At 47.7% G+C, this 22,231-nt stretch overlaps 1 protein-coding gene and 1 non-coding gene across 3 annotated transcripts in view; both read right to left on the reverse strand.

Moving 5' to 3' along the window:
* The window catches only part of DPF3 (double PHD fingers 3), a 277,364-nt gene that overhangs the window by 15,953 nt on the left and 239,180 nt on the right, over nt 1–22,231 (reverse strand). The window lies entirely within an intron of this gene.
* Nucleotides 254–325, reverse strand: TRNAR-GCG (transfer RNA arginine (anticodon GCG)). Its single transcript has one exon. It is a non-coding gene; the product is annotated as a tRNA-Arg (tRNA).

Genomic DNA, 22,231 nt, shown 5'->3' on the forward strand with positions numbered 1-22,231 from the left:
TATGAAATTCTCCAGGCCAGAATACTAGAGTGAGTAGCCTTTCCCTTCTCCAGGGGATCTTCCCAATCCAGGGATCAAACCCAGGTCTCCCACATTGCAGGCAGATTCTTTACCAGCAGAGCCACAAGGGAAGCCCTCAGTCATGTCCAACTCCTTGCGACCCAATGGACTGTAGCCCACCAGGCTCCTCAGTCCATGGAACTCTCCAGGCCAGAATACTAGAGTGGGTAGCCATACCCTTCTCCAGGGGATCTTCCCAACCCAGGGATTGAACCTGGGTCTCCTGCATCGCAGGCAGATTCTTTACCAGCTGAGCCACCAGGGAACCCCTTCCAATTCAAAGGTGGCACAAAACAGAGGCACACTGGCAATAAAGCAAATTATGGTCACTCACTACTTAAGGATGTCTGTCCTTATCTCTTTTGTAAAGTTAACAGTCATTCTCTAATGTGCTTGCTTGGAAATCTGAATTTTCCATATTTCCAGTTTTCTTAAAGCAAGGAATACCTGCATTGCTATTTAAATATCCTAGTGGAGTGACAGAGAAGGCAATGGCACCCCACTCAGTATTTTGCCTGGAAAATCCCATGGATGGAGGAGCCTGGTAGGCTGCAGTCCATGGGGTCACTAAGAGTCAGACATGACTGAGCGACTTCACCTTTCACTTTTCACTTTCATGCATTGGAGAAGGAAATGGCAACCCACTCCAGTGTTCTTGCCTGGAGAATCCCAGGGACGGGGGAGCCTGGTGGATGCCGTCTATGGGGTCACACAGAGTTGAACACGACTGAAGTGACTTAGCAGTAGCAGTGGAGTGAAGTCGCAAAGAGTCAGACATGACTGAACATGCATGCGTGTCCTAGTGGAGTGAAGGAGTAACATCCCTTCCCAGGTCCCCTGGGTGAGATGATTCAACAGGACATTTATAAGATTCCAATTACCAAAATTGACTTAGAAAGTGGGGTGGTATGCATGAATCATCTTAGCCAGATCATTAAAAACAAGGCCCTTGCTAAGTGTTCCTCCAAACTGGTTCTATCAGGGGGGTTCAATAAATCTGCCCACTTGTTTACTTGGTCCAGTGGTGAACTTCGCATAAAGAGATCTAAATCCAGCCCTGTGCTGTGCAAGTTGCTTCAGTCACGTCCAGCTCTTTGCAACTCCATGGACTGTAGCTGGTCAGGCTCCTCTGTCCATGGGATTCTCCAGGCAAAAGTACTCGAGTGGGTTGCCATGCCCTCCTCCAGGGGATCTTCCTGACCCAGGGATCAAACCTGCATTTCTGATATCTCCTGCATTGGCACTCTTTACCACTAGTGCCACCTGGGAAACACTACCACCTCCCAAAACGGACCTCAATCTTCCCTACAAGCTGAAACAGGGACTGTAACCCCTGACCACCATGTCCAGAGACCTAGCTTCTGAACAGGGGTTTCAGACAACAGAGATTAGGCTTCAGGCTGCTATTTCAGCAGCTGGGTAGAAAACGGAAACCGGTGCGGTGTGAGAAGCTTCTCAGAAAGAAGACTGTTCATGAGGTTGGTATGTACGAAATTAGAGTCTCCCTAACTCAGGGGAAAAAAGAAGGCAGGAGAGACTGTCGCACAGAGTGAAGTAAGTCAGAAAGAGAAAAGCAAATATCGCATACTAATGCTATATGTGGAATCTAAGGAAAAAGGTATAGATTACCTTATTTGCAAAACAGAAATAAACACACAAACATAGAGAACAAATTTATGGATACAAAGAGGGGAAAGAAGAGGTGGGATGAATTGGGAGATTGGGATTGATTTACATATACTATTGATACAATGTATAAAACAGATAATTAATGAGAACCAACAGTATAGCTCAGGGAACTCTATCCAGGGCTCTGTGGTGACTTAAACGGGAAGGAAATCCAAAAAAGAGGGGATGCATGTATATGTATAGGTGATTCACTTTGCTGTAGAAACTAATGCAACATTGTGAAGCGTCTGTACTCCAATAAAAAGTAATTTTTAAAAAGAGAGAGAGAAGGTAGGCATCTGAAAGCAGGAAATGCTCCCTTGCCCCCTGAAGGACACGTCTTGTGTCTTTCCAGAGCCCATGTGCAGAGATGCGGAGAATGTTCCAGGGACAGTGAACAGGAGCTGTGGTATCTGAGTGCGAAGGCACACAGGCAAATATCCAGGCAAAACCAGTGCTAGCTTTCTATTCACAGCTGCCTACTTTCACACATGCTTGTACACAGCTACCCACACATATGGATATTTGCAACATTCTAGGGGTAAAATATCTAAATATACCTTGTTGATTGAGTTCATATTACAATTGTGACTTAGACGCTCACAGAAGTTACCAGTCAGTGTCACTCTACAGATACTCAGCACAGTGAGAGAAACACAGTTCATTTTCAACAAACCCTGGGCAAAAAGAAATCTACAAACTACTATGACATGTGTCTCTTACATTATGATCCTTATTAAAAGAGTTTTTATTTCATTATTGCCAATATTTAATTTGGACTAGGCTAAGCCACATCACTGATTAAATTAGAGCTCCAGGAAAAAAAAAATATCTCGCTAGGTATTTGCTGAAAACATGAATAAAACAGATACAAATAACTGTGGAAGTAGCATGGTCTATTATTTATTCATTGTGAAATTATAAACATCCAATTATATTTTATTACCTTATTTATCAATGTTGAACTCTTAAAAACTAATTTCTCAGGAAAGGAAAACCTAAATATCCCTGGTTCTCAGGCAAGTAACTGCAAAATTCAAATTTGTGCTCCTCTGTCTCATACCTGGTTTATAGAAATCATATTATGTAAAATACGTAGGATCAATTCCAACCTGAAATAGCACCAAAAACAAGTCTCCATAAGCATTCATTAGAAAATACTTTGGCTCAAATTTCTAGCAGTTCTCTATAGTCATACACACATACAAGTTCTAATATTTACATATTGCAAAAATACATAAGAAGCTTCAGCTATAAAGAATTCATGCACAGTGCAATCAGATCTGAATCACCCATGCTAAAGAGTAATTTGAGGAGAAAAACATATTACTAGCTCACCTGGGGAAGCCATCTCACTCCATCAAAGCCATTCATTTTCCCTTATTCTCTCTCTCCTTCCCTGTCTCTCTGTTTCTATCTCTCCCTTTCTCTCTTTCTCTCCTTCTCTTTCAATCCCCTTCCACTTTGAGACCCAGTTTGTCAAGAGGAGGGAATGAGGCTCTGAGTCTTTATACTTAGTCTGTAAAGGGGGATGGAGACCAATTCTGAGCAGTCAAGAATTCAAACTTTGGCACCTGTATTGTGACAAGCTTTTACTCAGGCGCTGCTTCCGCATACAAATTCCTTCTCCAGCCCTTCTTTGCAAAGCTTCTGCAATGGTCTCAGGCTCACCTCTCAGCTGCCCCAGATATTACTTCTAACACTAGGACATCTACAAATCGATGACCACAGTGGCATTTCAGAGACATCTACATGGCTCCCTTTTTCTCATCGTTTTGATGTCCTTCAACAAGGATGAAGAGGAGAAAGGATAAGACCAAAGTAACAAAAACACACTCAAAATAAACGACGGTGTATGCCATGGCTACCTTTTGCTGGGCTAAAACTCTACCATCAGCAAGTTCAACCCGTCTTAGAGGTCTGCGCATCCTCTCTCAAAGCTGTCAAACTCAAGGCACACAGGGGCCACACAGGAGGCAAGCCACAGGGATTGTAACTTCAATCGTTGTCATCAATAATCATAGAAAACACATTCATGCAGGAACGTTGAAAAGTGAAAGTGAAGTTGCTCAGTCGTGTCCGATTCTTTGCAACCCCATGGACTATGGCCTAGGAGGCTCCTCCATCCATGGAATTTTCCAGGCAAGAGTCCTGGAGTGGGTTGCCATTTATTAGGAGCGCTTTTAATGGGCTAAACCACTAGGGCTTCATGGTGCCATTCTCAAATGGCCCTAGAAATTCCCCCAAGTTTTCATGGTCAAGTGTGGTCTGAGTAGTCTCATCTATAAACCTGCAGTTGGTCTTTGTAAAGCAAAATCAAGGGGTGGGTCAGCCTTGACCTGGTTTTATATAACTTACCTGACTGGCCCAGGTTGGGACCAAGGCACCAGAAAGATGTCAATTACCACAGTAATGATCCCGGTGCCTCTAATTAATCACTGCACCTGAGGATCAAGGATAATTTATTCATTTGCTCATTCCCTCAACAGTATTTGTTGACTAAATAATTGTGGCAGGCACTCTTCTAGGCACTGGGGATACAGCAGTGGGAAAATCAAAGCCTGCCCTCATGGAGCAAGTACCACAATTTGAGATCTGATGCAGCATCTGAGTCCCTGCGACAATGCGCTTTGCCTCTAGCACATTAGTTTTCCAACATATTAATGAAAGGATAGGACTCTACTATCCACGAAGCCGTGACCCTGCCTATGCCACTCATCAACGCTATTTTTAGAGATATTCTTGATCCAAATTTCGTCCATCTGGTTGGACAAAACAAGCCTTTTAAACTTTGCCAGCTGATAACTCAGAGTGAAAGAAACTAAGAAGGAAATGTAAATAATCAGGTCTGCTAGAATTTCTGGCAACTCTTCCACTGAAATAGCCCACTCCTAGACCAATACCGTGACGAAAAGCCCAAGAAATCTAGACACTGAAAGTGCTCCACTTTTCATTAATTATACCACCCAACTGATGCAATAAATCGGGCCTGTACCAACGGACTGCCAGTGAATCTGCAGGCAGCAGAGGCCTTGGAAAAGGTTTCACCCATGAGCAATACTAGATCCAGGTTGAGCTGGCTGTGTAGCGGTGGGCAGATATTTCCAGGCAGGGAATGGAAGAAGAGAGTCACCAACATGAGCAACTCAGGTTGACTCTCCTTCTAAATCTTTAGCTGGAACTGTAGATTGTAAGCAATTATCTGCCAAAGTGATGCTTGTCCCACAGCAGTGTGTGGAGGCCAACCTGAATCATCCTCCAGAGCCCAACATCAGTTTCTGCTGTGAATCTCTGACATTGGCTGTGCAGTTCAGACCTCTCTGGACGTCATGAGCATCCAGCCATGGGCCCTGGCTAAAGACTCTGAATTTTCTGTGGAAAAGTAAACCTGAAGAAGAAATCGTTGTACAGAGTGGAGATCCTAAAGTCTTCCTGGGGGATTTTATGGCCTCACTGATGGTAGTAGCAGAAAAGAGCAGTGATTAATCAACACTTGATTATCTGTGATCCTCCAATGGCTGATCTTCCATGAATCAGAAGATGGATTCATGGGTGATCTAAGTTTTTGAGTTATCTAAGGAAATTTGAGATAGTATTCTGTTTCTTCCTTTCAAAAATATTTCAGATCTGTACCAAGTCAAAACAAAAATGATGCTTTCTTGCTCTTCTGGCCTTTTCCAAGTGAGACTGGCCAGCAATCATAGACATGCCTAGAAATAGAAGACTTAGAGTGTGTCCATGACACTTAAACACTTTGTCTTACATTTTTTTTTGGAAACATTTTTCAGCCTAATTTTAAGAGTTCTTCTGATTTAGCAATTCACTTCATTGTGATGAGGTTTGTACAGAAGAATAGTTCTACTGAATTTGACCTAATTCACTGAGTACTTAACGCCTTCTAGGAACTGTACTAGGTGCTGAAATTTCAAACATGAATGAGGCATGGAGCCCGCCTTGAAGAGCTCAGGTAAGGGAGGTATGACAGGCAGCCTCTGAGATGACTATCAGCAATCTCACTTTCCTGCTCTTCATAACGTATGTAATTCTCTCTCCTTGAGGGTGGGTTGGACTTGCTGATTCACCTCTAGCAAGTATGCTATATGACCAAAGCGATAGGCTATCACTCCTAATGTTAAGCTTCATCTTTGACACTCTGTCTTGTGCTTTCTCACTCATTTGCTCTTAGGGAAGTCAGCTGCTGTGTTGTGAGACGTCCTTGAAGAGCTTTCAGTCCAATAACCTGGGAGGAAATGAATCCTGCCAAAAACAATGGGAGAGAGCTTAGAATTGGACCCTCTCCCAGTTAAGCCTTCAGATGAGACCATAGCCCTGGATGACAATTTGACTGCAACTTCACAAGAGTCCTTTATCCAAAGGCACTCAGCTTAAACCACACCTAGATTTCTAACCCAGACTAACTATGAGATAATAAATATGTATGTTTTCAGCTGTTACATTTTGGAGTAATTTGTTATACAGCACCAGATAACTATTATAAGTTATACACACACACACACATACACACACACACACACACACATATAAATGGCTATGTGCTATGCTGTGCTAAGTCACTTCAGTTGTGTCCAACTCCTTGTGACCCTATGGATCATAGCCTGCCAGGCTCCTCTGTCCATGGGATTCTGAAGGCAAGTATACTACAGTGAGTTGCCATGCCCTCCTCCAGGGGATCTTCCCAACCCAGCGATCAAACTTGTGTCTCTTAAGTCTTCTGAATTGGCAGGCAGGTTCTTTACTGCTAGTGCCACCTGGGAAGCCCATTAATGACTATCATACAATTCAATCTGTACTATAACAGGGGAAGAAATAAAGTGCTTACAGATGGAGTAGCAGTAAATAATATGGTGCTTGGGGATGTCACTGAGAGGAGGTATCACTTAAGCTGGGCCTTGAAGGATGAATAGGAGCTTTCTAAGAAAAATAAAGAGAATTACAGGGAGGGGAAATTGCAAGAAATTTAAAGTGCATGGTTCGTCTAGGCAAAGCAGAGTAGCTCAAGAGGAGCAGGGGAAAAGGGAAACGGCAAAAGATGATGTCAGAGAGGTAAGAGGAAAGATTGCATAGGGCCTCTTATACAGATATACAGATCTGAATGTGACCCTGTTAGCAGTGAGAAATCCTCAGAGTTTCTTAAGCAGGGACCTGATTTGCTTGTACCCATGCTTTAGAGAAGCCACGGGCTTCCCAGGTGGCATTAGTGGTAAAGAACAAGCCTGCAGGAAACATAAGAGACGTGGGTTCAATACCTGGGTTGGGAAGATCCCCTGGAAAAGGAAATGGCAACCTAGTCCAGTATTCTTGCCTGGAGAATCCATGGACTGAAGCGACTTAGCACACATGCTTTAGAGAGATGATTCTGGTGGTAGGACAGAGGGTAGATATAATGGAGACAGCTCCAGTTACAGTATCTACTTATTCAAAAAGTTTTTATTGAATACTTCCAGTGTGCCAGGCACTGTGAGAGGTGCCAAGCAGTGAGTAACACAGACAAAAGCTCCTACTCCTATGCAGCTTGTGTTCTAGTGGGGGCACTAGCCAGGGCCAGCCTAGAAACAGTGGTGATAAATGTAAGAAACATTTAAGAGGTAGGATTGATCAATGGGACATGATACCTGCCTAGACATGGGTGTCAGGAAAAGGGAGAAGTAAAAAGTGACACTGAGATTCTTAGGTTGGGACACAGAGTAAATGATAACCCTGTTAGCTGAGAAGGAGACAGCAGGCTTGCAGAGGGTAACAATAGATTCAATGCTGGCATATTGCATTTGTTGTAATGAGATATTCAGTGGAGTCGTCCATGGGTAGGTGAGAAAATACAGGGCTATACTCAGGAGAGAGGACCAGGCTGGAGACACAGATTTAGGAATCATCAGATGTGGGTGGCAGACAAAGCCTTGGCTCTTAGTGAGATACTCAGGGAGAGACTGTGCTGTGCTGAGTCACTTAGTCAGGTCCAACTCTGTGACCCCATGGACTATAGTCCACCATGCTCCTGTGTCCACGGGGATTCTCCAGGCAAGAATACTGGAGTGGGTTGCCGTGCCCTCCTCCAGGGGATCTTCCCGACCCAGGGATCAAACCCAGGTCTCCTGCATTGCAGGTGGATTCTTTACCATCTGAGCTACCAGGGAAGCCCAAGAATACTGGAGTGGGTAGCCTATCGCTTCTCCAGGGGATCTTCCAGACCCAGGAATCAAACCAGGGTCTCCTGCATTGCAGGCGGATTCTTTACCAGCTGAGCTACCCAGAAAGCCCCAGGGAGAGAATACAGGGTGAAAAATAAAAAGTGGGGAATAGTGGAGAGGGTAGCCATTGGAACTGAAGGCATGAAAGGGCATCAGGAGGAGAACTCAGGGAGAAAGACTGAGACAATGGTGTCACAAAATGAGGAGAACCTGGAGAGAGATCTTCATGGCATCCAAGGAAGAGGATGGGGTGTCCACTGACATGAAGGGAAAGGCTCAGTAAGAAAAGAACTGAGTATTACACTGTGAGTCAGTGCTGAATAGAGCTGGGTAAAGTGATCCCCAGGAACAGTGGACCCTTGTCCCTCTCTGGATGACTGGGTGGCTTCAGCATTGCAGAGACAAGAATTCACCAGTAGATAATCTCACAACATGCTTCTCCTTCCACAGGCTTTGTCCCTCAGGCTAAGTTTATAGTGTTTATATGCAAACACCATATAAAACTGTCTTAGGAGTATTGCCTTTATCTGATGCCATTCATTGATAGTAGGGGTCATTTTTTGATGTAGATTCCATGGCCAAAGTGAGACCCTGTTAGAATCATTTTCCATCCATGCCCTAGGAGCTGCATCCAGTCTCTGGAAGCCAGTTCATTCCTCCTGACCTTGGATTGAAGCTCTTCAGTCTCAGGTGTCAGAGCCCCGCCCACAAGGCTGGGGCAGATCCTGGCGGAGGCTTCAGAATCTGGTCATGCAGCCTTGCGTGTTCTCTAAGAATGGTCAGATCCAGGAGGGATGTTGGTGCCACAGGCAGGAGAGCGACTCTGCAAGTCAGACTGAGCAGTGGGAAGGATGGAAATGATCGCCAGGCAGCAATGTTGGTGACTATGGTGCTTTTTAAAAATACCCTCGAGTTCATCAATCCTCCTTTTTTCAAGAGATGAAGGCTATTCCCCAATCTCTGAATGGGGGCTGACTTGTTTGAACAGATACAGTAAAAAGGAAGTGACAATATGCGACTTTGGAGGCTAAATAATAAAAAGGTACTCAGGTTTCCATTTTGATCTCTTTCTCATTCTCTCTCTCTCTCCATCCTCCCACCCCCCTCCTCCTTCCCTCTGTCGCTCTGTCCTTCTCCCTCCTTGGGAAAAAAGTCAGCTGCTATGTTATGAGCAGCCCTATGGAAAGGCCCACACATGACAAGGAATTGAGAGCAGCCTCTGACCATCAGCCAGTAAGGAACTGAGGCTCCCGGTCCAACAGCCTGAGATGAGCTGAGCCCTACCAACATCATGTGAGTGGGCCTGGAGCAACATCTTCAACCCCAGTGCAGCCCAGAGATGACCACAGCCCCATCCAACATCGTGACCACCACCTCCTGAGAGAACATACCCTTACCGCCCAGCTGAGCCATCCCCAGATTCCTGGTCCTCACAAGCTGCGACATGAGAAATGTTTGTTGTTCTAAGCTACTGCATTGGGGGATTACACAGGTCACAGATAACTAAAGCAGTGACAAAGGAGAAACAGTAAGAGGTCTGCGGGAAGGCTCCAGAAAACCAGGTACTTAACAGGACTCCCACTTAGGCAAGTCCCTGCCACAGGAGGGCCAGCACTGGCCTCAACAAGGGCAGAAGTGGGGTCTGGGGTCTTATCTCACTTCTCCTCCATGTAGGGCTGTTACTTTTTAAATGAATGGTCTTCGAAAGAGCCGATACTAAAAATTAAGACAGTTTATGCAGCAATGTGAGGGTACCTAAAAAAAGAAGCGAATAGGTGTGAAACCTCACTGGGCAACAAGGGCATGTCTGCAGCTTCCTGGGCCCAATGTTTCTGCTCGGTGTGGGCTGGAGGGGAACTCTCCACCAGAGAGGCTGCCATCCTGGCCTCTGGGCTTGACCTCTAGTCCCATCTCACCCCCAACCTGCTCCAGCCTCCTTCCACCTTCCTGAGCCCCTCTCTCACCTCCAACAAGCTTTCCATGTAGGTTCCCTGGAACAAGGACACCCCCTGCCCTCCCTCCCCACCACATGAGAAAGCCAGAGACTCCCCGGAAGTTCCACAAACGGATATGAGCAGAACAGCCACTTGTAGCCAGTGTGTGGGCTCAAGAAAGCAATGCTTAGACATCTTAATGGTAATTCTCATAACATTTTCAGGTAGACACCTTTCTACTCACTGGTCTCCTTGGATTCCCCACACTGATCATGTGAGGCAGGCAGGACAGATGCAAATATGCCTGATTCACAGGTGAGGAAACTGAGGCTTAGAATGGCTCAGGCAGACAGCAAGTCGTGGAGCCAGGGCTAGAAGCCATGTCCTCACAGGCTTGTCCTTCAGACTCTTTCCTTCCCTCCTCTGCCCCGCACCACGGTCACCAACACAGCCAGCACAAGTGTGGTGGCCCAGCTTGAGCTCACCCCCGTACTTGAAGCTGTTAAATCTGACAGCACATCCCCCTTTTACTCACAAGAAGTTGCCTAAAGGCACTGTCAGATAGGTCACTGAGTTCCTTTTTGCCTCAGCCTCCTCAGTTGATACCACACAAAGGTGACTATTTGTTCCCGAAGACCTTTCTGGGCCTCAGTGTTCCATGCCTCATGCGAAATCCCTCAGGAAGCCAGGCTTGCTCACACAAGGCCAGGCATTGAGTCCTCACCATCTGGCAGTGACTAATCCCGGAAAACCCTGGGGAAGACTTGCTGTGGAGTGAGCCAGTCCAGCCCATGCCAAGAGGGCCTGGAGGCTGCGGGAAACCTGTGGACATTACTGGGCTTCAGCACCCAAGAATCTCAACAGAGGTCCCCTGACCTCACTGGCCACAGCTCCTCTGCCAGAGGCTGGGGTGAAGAGGTGTCCTTCCCCTCTCCTCAGCGCACCATCCCATACAGCCCTGCTGGGCCAGTTATCCCACAGGGAGCTACCTGGATGGACAGCCCATCACCGCCTCCCCGGGTGGAGCCTCTGAGAGGAACACACAAAGACATCTGGCATCCAAAGCCAATTTCACATCAGACCCAGACACCTCTATTATGCTGCCAGTGGATAGGAATGCTCCTTACTCACCTTATTTAGAAGAACAAAAGAGCAGAAAAGGCCCCCCTTTCGCATTCACCAGACTGCATCACAGTCAAGACACCTACAACCCTACCTCCCCACTCTGAAGCTGCAGCAAGTGTTCACCAACTCATCATTTCCTCTCTTCACCCCCCATTTCCTCCATGTCACTAATCTGCTTTCCAAGTCGTGATGGCAGGAGAATGAAAAATGAGGATGATGGTGGTAAGAATCAGGTTCCCTGAAGCCTCTCACCCAGGCTCCTTGAAAGTCCCTGAGGTCCCTGATATCCTCAACATCCTCAACAAAAAGGAAACAAAAATCATGCAAAACCAACCCTACTTAACGGAGACACAGCCTTAGGTTCCATGGGAGTACGGCAAAACCCGGCACCATCTGTCTGGCCTTGCATTAACTCAGCATTTGCTTCCAACCCCAACACAAAGGCAGCACCAGCTCTGTACTCATCCTGCATCTTTGGGGGGCACTCAGTCCAACTCATAGATCATTTTCCAGCAGCCAAATTCTCATCTTAAGATTAATCTGACTTTTCCTTACAATCAAACAACTATTTATCCAACAAACTCACGAGTGAGAATTGATCTCACTGTTTATTTAGAAAGCTAGAGGGGTTGGATTTACATGGGCTTTATTTTTTTCCTCTGGATAAATTAAGGAGTTGTGCTAGAACAAAAGGAAGCAAATCAATGGCTATTTCCAGTGACCAGCATCCGTCTTCAGATTTAATAGAAATGATGCCCTAAGACACATAGTTTATTCAGTACAAAAATACCCATCAATATTCAGTCAGTCAGTCAGGTCAGTCACTAAGTCATGTCCGACTCTTTGCGACCCCATGAATCGCAGCACGCCAGGCCTCCCTGTCCATCACCAACTCCCAGAGTTTACCCAAACTCATCTCCATTGAGTCGGTGATGCCATCCAGCCATCTCATCCTGTCATCCCCTTCTCCTCCTGCCCCCAATCCCTCCCAGCATCAGGATCTTTTCCAGTGAGTCAACTCTTCACATGAGGTGGCCAAAGTACTGGAGTTTCAGCTTCAGCATCAGTCCTTCCAAACAACACCCAGGACTGATCTCCTTTAGAATGGACTTGTTGGATCTCCTTGCAGTCCAAGGGACTCAAGAGTCTTCTCCAACACCACAGTTCAAACGCATCAATTCTTTGGCGCTCAGCTTTCCTCACAGTCCAACTCTCACATCCATACATGACCATTGGAGAAACCATAGCCTTGACTAGACGGACCTTTGTTGACAAAGTAATGTCTCTGCTTTTTAATATCGATATTAGAGTAATGCAAAAGAAAAGCCCTTCCTGGTACTTTACAAATGTAGAAAAGAGCCTCTCAAGCATTCGAAGATTCACAAAGTTCTTCTGGTTAGATGGCGATCAACACCGTTCCATGACCAGGGGAATTAAGGACTGAGTATCTCTAAAATGGCTCTGGTTCACCTGAGGAATAGGTATAAGGGGATATTCATCACCAGAAATCTGACCTCCCTTCTGAGAGAGCTAAATAGGTGGCACCATTCCATCCCATGCTGACACCAGACATCATTAATCAGTGCAACATTCTCTTCACCACACTGACAGCAGACATCATTAATCAATGCAACATTCTCTTCACGCGGAGACCCTGGCTCCTTCTCCAGTCCACCATGACCGGCCTGTGAGTTCTCATGCAAGAAGAAACCTAGCTGCTATCACTGAGCGGGAAGCTATTAAGCTTAATAGGTTAAAAGTCTCATGTGAAAATTAACGATTTGAACCTTCAGGAAGTCACCAGCTATTTAACTCCTGTTTCCCTTTCTGTGAGTCAGAGACCCTAATCAAAACCACTAAGACCGCAAACCAGATGGTGGCCTTGTTCTGTGGCTGGACTAACAGACAGAATTCCTACTGCCACATACTTCTGTGTGCACAGAAAATCATCACAAAGACCCTTTCTAAACAGAAAAAGTTTTAAATGTAGTTCATTTTTTTTTCTACTTCATCAGTTATGAGGTACCAACCCACCCCTCCTTAAATAATTCCAACCTCTCTCATTGCTCACAGTGGGAAGTAAGCTCCTTAGTGTCACAAGCCTCTTTGCCGCCTGGTCACAATTGCCTTTTTTAGATTCGTCTTCTTTCCTGACCGCTGACTCGACCACGTCTACACCCTCTGCGACAGTCCCATGGAAAAGTACTTGCTGTCACCCTCCCTCTCCCCACCCCCATCCCCCAAACCCCTTTCTTTCTTTGCATTTCACACTTGTGCACGCAAGGGTCTCTCTGACCCATCTCTCAACTCCCATTCACAGCCAAACCTGTCAAGCAAGTAGTCTATACATGAAGTGTAGGCACATGGACCAGGGGTATGAGAATCACCTGGGGGCTTGTTACAAGCACCCACCCCAGACCTATGAACTGAAAAGCTGCATTTTCACAAGATGCTAACAAGACACACTGTCCTAAACTCACTCCCTCCTTTCCTGGGAAACCCCACCCAATCTTCTTTCTCTCTACTCTGACTTCCCTCCCTACCTCTCCATCACCAAGACTCTCACTAAATGAGTGGCTCCATCCATTCACATATGAATAAAAGGATCCATGAAATATGACTTGCCCTTGTGCCCACCCTAGGAACTTCTATTCAGCCTTCAAGTCCAGCCCAAACAGTCCACTTCTGAGAAGACATTTCTGCTCTCTAATGCAGACAAGGAAACCAAAGGGCTGAGAGGAGGCTGGGCAAACTGCCCAATCACACCCAGTGTACCTGCTGTGTGCCACCTTTAAGAATGACAGCAGAAAGAATGCTCATGGCCTCCCCAGAAGCACCCCGTGGCCACTGTCTAGGGCAGAATTCCGTGGCTCAGATGGGTATGGCAAGTCGAAAGTTGCTTTGTGGATGAGGCCCCAAGCGGGCTGATCTGAACCAGGTTACCTTGTTCGGGTTCTTACCCACTGGGGCGCCCTCTACCCAGTCTCTCAGTCTCCTGGAAGGTCAGAGTCTGCTCCCTTTCTTCAACACACGTCCCGAGAACCCACCTCCGTCACTCTCCTGTCCTCAGCAGGAATTTTTCCTTTTTCTTTGGAGAACAAAGAACGCAGAGAGGACATATTAGTTGCTGCTCCTGCTGCTCCTGCTGCTAAGTCGCTTCAGTCACGTCCCTATAGAAATGTCCCCAATAGAAGTTCCTAGGGTGGACTCTTCGCGACCCCATGGACTGGCCCACCCAATCCCTCAGGCCACTGCAAGGCCATTCCGCTGACCCAGTGGCTCTCCAGCTCCAGAGTACCCTGGAGAGGGCTTAAACATGCAGGCCCTGATGCCAGGTCCCTGGGCTGCACTAGGTGGCCCTCTGCTTCCTAGATTTTCCTTGAGGCTCCTGCACACAGCAAGCTATGCCATGAGGCAGGTGTGCAGGACCACGGACAAGCTGACCGGCTGCTCTGACCTTGAATCCATCTTGGTCAAATGAGGGCTCCAAAATCTTTTCTGCCCACCTCATTTTTCTATTGTGAGGGCCACAACGATAGGGTATGTGCTCCTGCTTTACTAAAATGGAAAACATTCTTTCCCAAAGCAAGGTTTTCCCACTCTTTGACTTTGTCTTGGCACTAACAAATAAACCTCTATTCCCATTCCCAGAAACTCTGTATTTCTCTCAACCTCAGAGCCTACTGTCAACATACTCTTAAGTGTTTCAGGCAGTCCTGTGATTGTTGGATACAAAGGACATCAATTCATACTGGCCAGTGTCCAGACATAAGCTGTCTTCCTGAGAGCAGTTCTGTTTGCCACCGACCTAGGGGTCTTGCGCATAAACAGGAGGCCTTAGCCTCCCCCCAGCAGCCAGAGAAAGACAACACACACTCCGTCTCCAAGATAAGGCCTTTCAGACAGCAGCACAGTTAGAATATCTCCCTTGTGTTAATGAGAACAAACACAAGTGCCCATCCCAGTGTTTGTGGGACTGATTTGACTGGGGTAGAAAAGACGTAAGATGTCATTTCCACTGTGCCATCATGAATCATTGAGGATCTTTGCAGCCTAATTAAACTGGACTTTTTGAAAAATGAGTGAATCCAACAGCCCTAGAAAAAGCATTGCTTTTCACCATTTACTATTCTAGTGTTTATTCAATTATTTTAAAGAGGGATATACTTGAGCTAAAATCAAAAGAGCACAACTAGTAATAATCAGCTTGGTTCTAACTTACTGAAGATTCCATCAATTCAAAACATTGACTTCACACTTCATACCCCTTATCCTCTTGGTTACCACCTCTCATAAGCCTATAGCCATTGACCCCATATCCATCCCTGAAATCACACCCTTACATCTACCTGCTCACCCCTTTCTCCCTCTTTCCTACTCACCCTAACTCCAGATAAGCCCAACCCTCCATGGCTCCAGCTGAACCCAGGTTTAGAAAATCACACCACTGAGCTAACCAGTCTACCCTGAGTGGTGACCACAAAGCTTGGCAAACCATTCTCCCACGTTGTTCCAGCTTCTCAAATCTCCCAGACCTCATGGCCCTTCCTCACACTCTTCTTGTTGACTTATACATTTAAAACAAATACATAAGTAATAAGAATAAAACTTTCTCGTATTCTCCACATGCTTCCACCCACCTCCTCACCCCTGTGCCCCTATACTTGTCTCCTTCTTGATACCAGAAGCAACTCTCCCAGCTCCTACTTGTGCCTCGAGCCTGACTTCTCACACCTTCCTGGGAACTTTGTTCCTTCTATTATTCCCTCTTGAAACATCGATTTCTTTCTTTCTAGTCAATCATTCCGCCAGCATACAAATATGCCCCTGCTGGGGCAGGGGCGGGGGGGAGAAAGAAAGCACAGTCTGTTTGTAGGACATATAATAAGTTAACCTTAAAAATGCAGTCCCATACACATTGCATACCTGCCTGCTCAGTCACTTCAGTCGTGTCCAGCTCTTTGGGACCCCGTGGACTGTCGCCTGCCAGACTCCATGGGATTCTCCAGGCAAGAATACTGGAGTGGGTTGCCATGCCCTCCTCCAGGGGATCTTCCCAACCCAGGGATTGAACCTGGGTCTCCCGCATTGCAGGCAGATTCTTTACCATCTGAGCCACCGGGGAAGCACCAATATCCATGAGGTGCAGACAAATACTGTTCGACACCACTTATACCAGACACTAAGACTAGTCAAACTCCTAGAGTCAGAAAGAACACTGGTAGATGCCAGGGACAGGAGGTGGAGGTGCTGGGGATGGGGGTTGGGGACTCAGTGTTTAATGGGGACAGGGTTTCAGTTTAGGAAGGGGAAGAATTCAAGAGACAGATGATGGTGAGAGCTTCACAACATTGTGGACATGCTTAGTGCACTGAACTGTACACTTAAATATGGCTAAAGCAGTATGTTTTATGAGACTTTTACCACACACACAAAAAAAAATCTAAAAAATCCAAATATGCTAGAAGAGCACCCATCTCCCAAGGAGACCCTGACAGAGCATCTGCCTCCATCAAGGGCCCAGGTCCCGCCCCTCTTTTTGGCACAGCTCCTTGGCAGGGCCTGTGCCTCCACCTTCCTGGACACTCTCTCCTCAGCACACTCACCTGCCTTCCTCCCATCTCCCTGCTGTCCTCTCTCAGTCTCCTTTGCTGGATCCTCCTCTTTACTCCAGACTCTTCTCTTTACCTAGTTTGACTCAATTCCCTCAAATATCATCTCACACTTGTCATTCCCAGATTGATATCTGCAGCACAGACCTCTCCACTGAGTCACAGACTCACAAGTCCACTGCCCTGGTGGTGGGGAACCCGAAGAATAGAAAGCAAGTAAGAACAAAGATGGCAAAGGAACTGTGTGGGAAAATTCTCATCTCCAGGGGTGGCGCAGACCCTGAAGCCAGGAGGGGAGCCCGCAGCCAGGGGGCTGCAGTGTCTTCCTGGGGGTGGGAGGTGGAACTCACAGAGAACAGGAAGGCTGATGGCACCAGCTTTCAGAACTGCCAGGATGCATTTCAGCTCATGAATAAGAAAAGAAGTCATCACAGGTTCCAGCATCATGGGAACAGAGAGGAGAAAGACTGAGAAGAGGAAGAATTAGTCAACGCTGGGGCAAGGACCAGGGAAGGAAGAAAGGAGATACAGAGAGAGGTGAGAGACAACAAAGAAGGAAGCTAGAAGGAACAAGTAAGAGAATGAAAATAAGAATCTAGAAAAGAGATTTGGGTCCTTGCTTATTCAGGAGACACAACCAGAATTCTAGCTGAATTTTTAACAAGATGCAGAAACTCAATTCTCCGAGTCTTCCCTAGAGGGATATTAGTATGATTACTACTAATGGCTACCATTTATCAACGTGCTTCCTGGGTGCTAGGCACTCTGAACACAGGTCCTCATTTAATTCTTAAAACGACCTGCGACTCAGGTGTCACTGTCCCCATTTGATGGAAACTAAAGCTCAGGGCAGTGAGGTCATTTATTCAGGACCACCAGAGGCGAGATGCAACCACATCTTACCCCAGCCTCCCCTCGTGTAACCACCGGGCCAAAGGAAACAGTGGGGAGAGACCTTCTCCTGATGCACAGAGTCAGGGGGTGGGGGTGCGATGAGCAGCGCTCCAGGGTGCACTGACCAACCAGCAGCTCCCCAGGTCAGAGGCTGCCCACCTGCGCTGAGGTCCTTCTTCCCTCTCCACCACGGGCTGTCCCCTGTCCATTCTGCAGGCTGCTTGGCGAGGGGGGCCGGGGTGAGGGGTTGCGGAGAACCTGAGGGCTCCACAGGGTGGTGTGAGGATCCGGGGGGACGGTTTGTCCCAGCCTGGCAGCTAATCTAGGATGTGAGATTAAAAGCAGTCCCGAATTATTCTAGGGCAAAACCAGGTCAGGCCCCCTCCAAACCCCACCTTCACAGAGTTAAAGGTGAGGAACTGGAAGGGCTTAAAAGGCAAAGGAGTTAATTAGCTCCCTGAAACCAAAAGGGGGAGAAACCGAGCTTAAAGAAAGGGGCAGCTGGAGGCGAGGGGAGAGAGCGCTCAACTGGGAGCACTGGGAGTCCAGAGCCTCATGCCCGCTGGCCCCCCAGGAGCTCTGAGGTCCCTGCAATGACTCTCCCGTGTCTCCACTTCCTCCCCTTTTGAATCAGGTCTGAGGCCTCTGTACCCGACAGCCTAGGACAGGGCAACATAGGGACCAACACAACTTCGTCTGAATCGGGCCCAGAGGGTGGGACAGCGGGGCCTGACTCTGGAAGTCAGAGCCGGGAAAACAGCAACCATTCTCAAATCTCGGCAGGTGTGCATTCCACAGGCGCCCAGACCCACCGGGAAGATGCTTGTCTACCTCTGACCCAGCCAAGTCTCCATCTGCCTCTTCAGCCAGGGATGAGGTGGACAGAGCGAAGCGGCTGGGGGAGTCACGGGGGCAAGTGGACAGAGAGGATGGAGGCGGCTTCTATACCTCCATGATTAGCGGTCATGCTGGGGAGTAGATGGGGGGCAGGGATATAAACCGCCACCTCCCCTCCACCGACCCCTGTAACAGTGCCTGAAACTTCCACCACCGAAGGGACCTCAGGGGCTTAAAAACCTGACCTCCGAAAGGCCGCAGTTAAAATGCAAACCAGTCTCTCAGACAGGAGAGGCTGATGTCACATTTCTGACTTGCTCCACCCGAGCCTCTGACTGTCAGCACCAGAGTGAACCTTGGACCACCTGGTCCAACCCCTTCTTTAAAAAATACAAGGAAACTGAGGCCCAAATTGTGAAACGATGGGCCCTGGGTCGCAGGGCATGGTGGCAGCAAGGCTGGGACCTTCACCCAGGCCTACTAAGTCTTTTCACAGCATGGATGGGCCCCTGGGAGCATCCCCTTGAGGGGGAGCTGGCGTCCTGCTCCCTGCTGCCCCTCTCTCATTCATTCACCGCTGCAAACAAGAGCCCCTGGGACCTCACCAGCTGACTCCTCCCAGACTCTGCCTTCCGGAAAGATGAATGCACATCAGAACCCCGCGGCCAAAATATTCCTGGGTACCACCCACTCTGCATCCTGCTCCCTTTTCAACAGACTCCTGGGAGGTAGAAGTTTCCAGAAGGGATAGCTCTAAGGCTTTCACAGATGGGATACTCTGCTTAGAAACATTCCTTTGTTGGACAATGGGAATAAGGCAGGAAGACGGGGATGGAGGAAAAACGTAAATTTTTTTAAGGTCACATTCTCACGAAAATGGCACCCTGGAATTTTCAAGATCCTCTGACCAATACCAGGTTGGATTCCTTAATTACAAAGATGGAGATTGAGTTTCTTTGGAAAGTTAACCAAATGAGGCCCAGGAGTCTTAAAAAGAAACAATGAAAGGGAAAGAAGTCCCAGGAAAGGAGAATTTCCCTGCCTAGAAGAGAGAGAGAACTCTGCTTCCCTCCCGACAGGCTCACAGCCACCTAAAAATGGTCCTACAGAGCTGCCCGGCACGAGGAGCCTGCCCAGGGCAGCTGGCTCTTTGCAACTGCCAGTTTGTCCTTTACTGGGAAACCTGCATTCATTAGCATATGCCTAAACCCACAGGGCTGGCCAGCCAGTGGGTAACAGTAAGGATGGATTCACCCTGGAGCCAATGAGACTCTGGTTTCTACAGAAAAAAGTCAGGTTCCTGGAGGAGGCTGGGGAGAGGAAAAAAGAATGAACAGAAGCCGAAGGAAAGAGGAGGAGGATGCGGGAGGGTCTCCCTCCCTGGGCAATGGTTAAAACGGAAAGAAAAAAAGAAAAATGGCAAGAAAGAGCACAGCCTTTGAAATCAAATAGACAAATGCCTTTGCCGAGTTTGGAGCAAATTAGTATTTAACTTTTCTCCACTTCAGTTCCCCCAGCTTGTAAAATGGGCCCAATGTCACAGGTCATTAAAGGAGGCAAGGAAATTAGAGAACCAGGTGGCTCTAACGGTAAAGACTCATCCTGCCAATGCAGGAAACGCGAATTCAATCCTCGGGTCAGGTAGATCCCCGGGAGGAGGAAATGGCAACCCACTCCAGTATGCGTTCCTGGAGAATCCCATGGACAGAGGAGCCCGGCAGGCTGCAGTCCATGGAGTCGCAAAGGGTCGGACACGACTGAGCGCGCACACGCAATGACGTGCCGTTGGTGCTCAGTGAGCCTGGTCTCCCTTCTCTCCTTAGCATCCAAAGCCAGCCCCACCTGGTCCCGGATAAAGCCCAAGGGGAGACTCTCGCCCAGTGAGCCCTGGACAAGGCACAGGGGCCTTCCAGGGAGGAGAGTGACAGTCCCAGTGGCAGTGGGCTGACCCATTTGGCCAACCGTCCTTCGCTTCCTTCTCTTCCCATTCTGGGAGCCCTGGAGCGCTCTTCTCCCAAATGAGGCATGCAGCAGAAATGAGCTGTGATTAGCACAGTGGAGAGACCAGGACAGTGCGGAAGCAGTGGGTAGCAGCTGCAGACTTTCCTGGAATTAATGGAGAGGGAGCAGGGAGGGCAAGTTGCCGTCTCTGATGCTCTGTCTCCCTGAGTCAATCACCAGGCAGAAAGACTTCTCCAGAAGCCAAACTTCTCAGCCTCTGCAGGGCCAAACCCGCTCTCAGGGCTGCCTGTGATAGACCTGACTCACCATTAGAGGCAGTGCCTGCGAGGCACACAGCGAAATTTCAAGCCAGTTTGTCAGCGCTATAGGTGGAAACATGAAACTCCCAGAACATGGCACTAGAGGCAGTTAAAACAGCCCCGGAACACTGGCTACGACAGATTCCCGGCAATGTTACAGTCCGAAGGCAGATGAAGGGGAGAGCAATTTTCAAAGAGTTTGGTGAGACGGTGCTGTAAGAGGCCCAGGTGCTACATCAACGTTGGGGGATGGGAGGGGGAGGGGTAGATCCAGAGGCTGCCATCCAGTCATTTTTTCCAGGGAAGGTGGATATTCTTCTATTATGGGTTTCAATTCTGTGCTGTCAGATAAATGGTTTTATCTTTTTCTTTCCCCCACTGTGTGGCATATGGGCTCTTCGTTCCCTGACCAGGGATCAAACCTGAGACCCCTGCAGTGGAAGCTCAGAGTCTTAGCCACTGGATCACCAGAGAAGTCCCAAGGTCACACACTTTTCTTTGTTTTTGGCCACACTGCACAACTTGTGTGATCTTAGTTTCCCAAAGAGATCAAACCTGGACCCTTGGCAGTGGGAAAGCAGAGCCCTAACCACTGGACTGCCAGAGAATTCCCCGAACAACCTTTTCAGTCCAGGGCTCTTCCACCTTTCGCTGTGCCTAAAGCCAAGGCAATTGTCACTGAACATTACAGGCAAGCGACAAGCATGCAAATACACTCATGGAAATATCAGAAAGAAGACCTGGAAGCTCAATCTGGGCCCTCCCACTTCTGTGTAGATTTGGCCAAGTCATTTAATCCTTCTGAGTTTTGGTCTTTCATCTGCCAAGTGGTCCAGGGCTAACCCTGTCCAGGCTGATAGGAAGATTCCAAGGAGAATGTGATGGCTATGGCTTAGGAAGAGCCAGCCAGCCATCCTTGGCCACTGTGACCCATGGTCTTTGGACTCATAATCCATATTCCTCACACCTGGCTACAACTCTTCCAGCCTTGGGGGCCAGTGAGGAGCCCGTCAACAAGATGAAGTGTGGAGTACGAGCCTGGGATAGAGACACGGAAGTGGGGACAGGAGATTGCAGCCTCACAACTTCTTGATCCTCCAACATGTAAATCAGCTAAGGGTATCCAGACAATGGTACCGAAAGGAGCTTCTACACCCAAACAAAGGCCATAGCCAGAATCTAAGCCTGGGTTCCTTGATTTTCCTCACTGCCCTTTCAGTCTAAAGGGTACCTATGCAAATAAACCCTTTCTCTAACTTGACTAGCAAGACAATGATAGATCTTGATCCCAAATGTCAACTGGTCTCTAGATACAAAGCTCTCTTGGGCCAACTAGCCTCTCGGGATATCCCATACTCCTCTCCAAGTGCATTGCAAAGCAGTCAGTAGTATAACAGCAGGTTCTCTGGTTTCGGGATATACTTAGCAGAAATGCCCACAGAACAATTTGATACCAAGCAAGATGAACCTTTCATCAGCTGGACAGTGTCACACAGAAGACAAGATATACTGGGGTTCTGTTACAAGTCATTTTGAAGGAATTCTGATCGCCTCTTTCCCCCATAAGCGTTAGGATCCTACAACTAGGAGAGGGTCAGAGGCAGTCTAGTGGGAAGCGTGTACAAACCCAAACT

This window comes from Ovis canadensis, chromosome 7, assembly GCF_042477335.2.
Source record: "Ovis canadensis isolate MfBH-ARS-UI-01 breed Bighorn chromosome 7, ARS-UI_OviCan_v2, whole genome shotgun sequence".
Classification (NCBI taxonomy): Eukaryota; Metazoa; Chordata; class Mammalia; order Artiodactyla; family Bovidae; genus Ovis; species Ovis canadensis.